Source organism: Zootoca vivipara, chromosome 6, assembly GCF_965207765.1.
Source record: "Zootoca vivipara chromosome 6, rZooViv2.hap1.1, whole genome shotgun sequence".
NCBI lineage: Eukaryota > Metazoa > Chordata > Lepidosauria > Squamata > Lacertidae > Zootoca > Zootoca vivipara.
In genome coordinates this window covers 85,735,961-85,741,943 of record NC_142589.1, presented here as the reverse complement: position 1 = coordinate 85,741,943, position 5,983 = coordinate 85,735,961, and the positions used below count along the sequence as shown (strand labels likewise).

Sequence of the window (5,983 nt, the reverse complement as noted above, 5' to 3'; positions counted from 1 at the left end):
ACTACGATCTCGAATCCTGCCTGCGATTTCATCTGGCTACAGACCCTTTTCAAATACTCCAAAAAAAGAAGAAGAGAGGCCTCCATTTTTCTATAAAAATTTCACCATTTTGACCTCTTAATATTCCTGCCATCTTTGCATAGTCACAGAATCATAGGGTCGGAAGGGACACCCAAGGACCATCTGGTTCAACCCCCTGCAATGCAGGAGTCTTCTTGCCTAGCGTGGGACTCGAACCCACAACCCTGAGATTGAGAGTCTCAAACTCTACCGACTGAGCTATACCAGTCCATTGAGTAATCTCTTCACTTTGAAACCCTGCAAAGGAAAACCCTCCAAAGGAAATATAAAGGAGGAAGAAAGTATTAAGATTATTCATGTGCCTAGTTATGGCTCTGAAATATACTCGGAGTCGAGAGTGAATTTCATGCTCTTTATTCAGCTCGTAGTCATCAAGGAGAAGAAGAGAACAATCGCCCTTTCCCCAAAACCATGTGCTTATATACATTATTTACACAATGGGCCTTGCATGATTGGCTACTTCAGGGCTACACCTGTGGGCCAATCAGTTTGTGGATTGACTTCTGCCAGCAGCCTGATTGGCTGCTCCTGCAGGCCAATCAGGTTGCGGATTCACTTCCACCTGGAGTTGGATTGGGTGGCTCCTGCGGACCAATCAGACTGCTGATTCTGGATCCTATTGTTCTATGATTCAGCTCAGTACATAACAGGCTCTCTCTCACATTAATAACTCACCTCTTGGATCCATTTTGCTCATCTAATTTTTAATTTGTATCTTCAAAGATGTTTAATAAAGGAGTTTTTTTAAGGGCTGAGATCACCCGGCCATTTTTTTTCTCCCTACGAGGTCTGTGAAGGCCAGCCAGTCCTCACCTTTGATCAGAGTAAGAGGCAACCACAGCACTTCTGAAAAAACAGACAGCCGTCCTCTGCTAAAATGTGACAAACGCTGGAGAGATATATATCTGATGTATTTTATTTACAGGTGCATGTTTTAGGTTCTGACTGTAAAGTGATGTTCTTGTTTGTTTAATTCAGGGTTGGGGGTTGGGGGCAATGCTCATTTATGGTTTTGTAAGAACCCTTGAACATTATAAATCACAGAATGTGAATATTCGGAAGGCATCCCAAGGGTCATCTCGTCCAACCCCCTGCAAAGGAAGGACCACAGATAAAAAGGTCTTTTAAAAAGGTAAATCTGAACAAGTTGCCAGTCTAGGGATGGGGGGAAAGATTGATTGATTGATCCAGGCACTTCTGTGTGAGTGCCTGGAGGCGGTTGGAAGATGGATGGCGGCTAACAGATTAAGGTTGAATCCTGACAAGACAGAAGTACTGTTTGTGGGGGACAGGAGGCGGGCAGATGTGGAGGACTCCCTGGTCCTGAATGGAGTAACTGTGCCCCTGAAGGACGAGGTGCGCAGCCTGAGAGTCATTTTGGACTCACACTGTCCATGGAGGCGCAGGTCAATTCTGTGTCCAGGGCAGCTGTCTATCAGCTCCATCTGGTACGCAGGCTGAGACCCTACCTGCCCGCGGACTGTCTCGCCAGAGTGGTGCATGCTCTGGTTATCTCCCGCTTGGACTACTGCAATGCGCTCTACCTTTGAAGGTGACCCGGAAACTACAACAAATCCAGAATGCGGCAGCTAGACTGGTGACTGGGAGCGGCCGCCGAGACCATATAACACCTGTCTTGAAAGATCTACATTGGCTCCCAGTATGTTTCCGAACACAGTTCAAAGTGTTGGTGCTGACCTTTAAAGCCCTAAATGGCCTCGGTCCAGTATATCTGAAGGAGCGTTCCACCCCCATCGTTCTGCCCGGACACTGAGGTCCAGTACCGAGGGCCTTCTGACGGTTCCCTCGTTGCGAGAAGCCAAGTTGCAGGGAACCAGGCAGAGGGCCTTCTCGGTGGTGGCGCCTGCCCTGTGGAACGCCCTCCCATCAGATGTCAAAGAGGAAAACAGCTACCAGATTTTTAGAAGACATCTGAAGGCAGCCCTATTTTAGGGAGGCTTTTAATGTTTAATTGTTTCATTTCATTTTTCTGTTGTAAGCCGCCCAGAGTGGCTGGGGAAACCCAGCCAGATGGGCGGGGTATAAATAATATATTATTATTATTATTATTATTATTATTATTATTATTATTATTATTATTGATTCAGTTCACATCCAAAGAGAAATCTGTTGAATTTGCAGTTTTGGAAGCAATCTGAGACCCAAAACACGCCAATCTTTCAAAATTCACAGGTATCTAAATTTTGCAGCGTAGCTTGCTGACACACCACCACTGGCAGAAATGGCATATTAGGGGAATATGTTCACAAAAATTAATACATTGTGGAAAATAACGTCTGCAAATGCATTATAAATGGCTCAGGACCGCAATAATCCAGAATGCTACAGCCAGACTGGTGACTGGGAGCGGCTGTTGGGGCCATACCATATATAACACCGGTCCTAAAGGAACTACATTGGCTCTCAGTACGTTTCCAAGCACAATTCAAAGTGTTGGTGCTGACCTTTAAAGCCCTAAACGGCCTCGGTCCAGTATACCTGAAGGAGCGTCTCCACCCCCATCGTTCAGCCCAGACACTGAGGTCCAGCGCCAAGGGCCTTCTGGCGGTTCCCTCCCTGCGAGAAGTGAGATTACAGGGAACCAGGCAGAGGGCCTTCTTGGTAGTGGCGCCCACCCTGTGGAAGACCCTCCCATCAGATGTCAAGGAAACGAACAACTACCGGTATTTGACTTTTGGAAGACATCTGAAGGCAGCCCTGTATCGGGAAGCTTTTAATGTTTGACATTTTTTGTATTTTGCTGGAAACCTGCCAGATGGGCGGGGTGGAGTATAAATAATAAAAATATTTATTATAGAATTGTAGAGTTGGAAGGGACTCCTGTGGTCATTTAGTCCAACCCCCCTGCAATGCAGGAATTTCAGCTAAAACATCCATGACAGATGGCCTTCTCATGTTCTATTGCGTTTTTAAGATTTTGTTGGGAGCCTCCCAGAGTGGCTGCGGCAACCCAGTCAGATGGGTGACAGATAAATATAAATATAATAATAACAGCAATAATAATAATAATAATAATAATAATAATAATAATAATAATAATAGCCCAACGATCTTCTCTAGGACTTCCAGATCCCGCATGTCTAGTTTTGCCTTTGACCCCCCCCCCTTTAGTGCTAAATCAGAGAAAATCCGATTGAAGCTTGCTGTGATTCACCAGCAAAGAGACAGTGGGGACTTCGATGTCCACCTTACGTCCTGTTTCTCTTTCTGCCATTTCAAAAGCCAGTGCAACTTTTGTGCGTATTAAGTCCCCTCCTACCCCGCTCCTTTTCCATTTCATTCTGAAACTACTCCCCTGTCTTCCCCAGAAATTACTTTTCCGTTCCAGAAAGGCCCTCAGAAACTCCTGTGATGTAAAAATGTCGAATTTAGCCATTGCTAAATAGGATGTCCATGAATGAATGAATGAATGAATGGAAGCAGCATACCCTCCAACTTTCCTACAATGAAAATAGGGGTGCCCTATTCCATATACTCCAACATTTCTCTGACGGCTTCCTTATTTTCATTGGAGAATCTTGGAGGGAATGGACTAAGACAGGGGTCAGCAACCTTTCTCAGCCGTGGGCCGGTCCACGGTCCCTCAGACAATGTGGTGGGCCGGACTATTTTTTTTGGGGGGGGGGAAATGAACGAATTCCTATGCCCCACAAATAACCCAGAGATGCATTTTAAATAAAAGCACATATTCTACTCACGTAAAAAACACGCTGATTCCTGGACTGCCCGTGGGCCGGATTGAGAAGGCGATTGGGCCGCATCCGGCCCACGAGCCATAGGTGGCCTACCCCTGGACTAGGACGTCCCTATTTCACTTGGAGAAATGTTGGGATGTCCCTATTTTTGTCAGAGAAGCGTATGCTGTGGACTGAGCTGCTGCTCAGGGCACAGGAGCAAAGGCTGGGTTGAAAAGTTTGCAACCTGCGCGGCTGCCTCGCTCATCTTTCTCTCTTTTTCACACACAACTTCCCCGGTGACTCATTTCCCACCCTCTGATCTTAGAAATAATAAACCTGCTGCCCTGTGGATCAGCCACTTTGACCCGGTCTGTTTCCCCCCTCCCCTTTCCATCTGGGGCATCGGGTTCAAAAGGGAAATGAAATCTCCACCTGCGCCCCTTCTTTACCGCCTTCCTTCCCTCCCTCCCTCTCCCTCTCCCTCTCCCTCCTTCATGTACCGGTAATTGTGAGATGCTCACCCATTTTTCTTAGACTGGAGACAGACAGACAGAGTTGAGACCTTTGGACGTTCCCAACCCAGTTCATCTTAGAAAGATCGGGGGGGGGGGCTGTTCTCATCCTCCACATGTTGGCAGGTAAGATGGATTTCCTCCTTCTAGGGATGAGCTAGAAATCAAATTCAGTTCACCCTCAGTGGCGGACCTATCAGCATTTCCCTATATAACTTTTAATTATTTCTCCCCCCCAAAACGTTTTCACCAGAACCTTCAAATCAAATGCTGTTTCATAACTGACTTCCTCCCCTCCCCTCTACAATTACTCAAACCTTTTCTACTGCGTTATACTGTATCTTTATCTCCTACAAAAAAGTTTCTCTATTACAATTATTTTTCTTCCGCTGCTTTCATCTCGAATCCTGCCCGCGATTTCATTTGACTGTAATGTTTTTTTTAAAAAAAATATTCCACGAGAGGTCTCCATTCTTCTGTGAAAACTTCATCATTTTGATCTCTTAATTTCTGATAGTTCATTGCTTTCAAAAACCGCCATTATTATTATTATTATTATTATTATTATTATTATTATTATTATTATTACCTTCTCTTCTTTCCATTCCTGTGCATATAATATTCTAGCTGCTGTTGCCACATACTCTAGTCCAACCCCCCATTATATACATTGCATATACATTATATTAAATCTGCAGATAAATAGATAGATGCATCAAGTCCCAGTCGAGATTAGTCCTGCTCAGGGTAGGCTTATCAAAAAATAGTAATTTTTTAAAATGATCATTGCATGCCAAAGGATGGTTCTTTCTCTCTCATTCTATATATTCCTTTGGTTCTATACAGAAAATTTTATTCAATCTGTAAATAGATCCATATACAGTAACTCAAATAACTTCCTTGCTAACAGCTACCTGCTTAGTTACAGGTAGGTAGCCGTGTTGGTCTGAGTCGAAGCAAAATAAAAAAATTCCTTCAGTAGCACCTTAAAGACCAACTAAGTTTATATTTTGGTATGAGCTTTCGTGTGCATGCACACTTCTTCAGATACACATGCATGCACACGAAAGCTCATACCAAAATATAAACTTAGTTGGTCTTTAAGGTGCTACTGAAGCTACCTGCTTAGTCACAGCTCTAGGCTGCGAGGAGGCCTCTACGTGCTCTTATTTCAAATCAGTTTTTAAAAGCCATACTAAGAGAAATTGACCCGCAGACTCTGGGTTTCTCAGAGAGGAACTGAATCTGTTGGACTTTGCAGCTCTCCGATGGGTTTGGGTCAGCCAATTTAATGGCAAATGCCATCCAAATACAATTTTGCCTGGTGCTGGTTTTTATTATATGAGTTTTGTGTATATATATAATTCTTTTTCCATGTAGAAAGTTACATTTGCTACTCAACAGTTCTATTCCAATTCAACAAAACTAGTGACTTCCCACTCACCCAACATCAATGCTTTTAACTCAAATTACACACAATTGCGCTTTAAGGTTCCAGTCCTCAGTGTCTTATCTGATTTCATCCTCGCTAGCACGTTTCTGAATATGCTCTGCTGTTTTTCTTGCTCTTCGAACCCTGCTGCGGTCTTCGCGTATGGGAAATGACTTTTCATATAGACTAGGAATGGGTCCCAGTCTTCTTTAAAAGATTCTAAAATCTGTGTTTAGTCAGTGCTGTCAGTTTTGCCATCT

The 5,983-nt window shown here is 44.1% G+C and overlaps 1 non-coding gene across 1 annotated transcript; it reads right to left on the bottom strand.

Moving 5' to 3' along the window:
- Positions 1–216: 216 nt before the first annotated feature.
- Positions 217–290, bottom strand: TRNAE-CUC (transfer RNA glutamic acid (anticodon CUC)). The gene has a single exon. It is a non-coding gene; the product is annotated as a tRNA-Glu (tRNA).
- Positions 291–5,983: the final 5,693 nt, after the last annotated feature.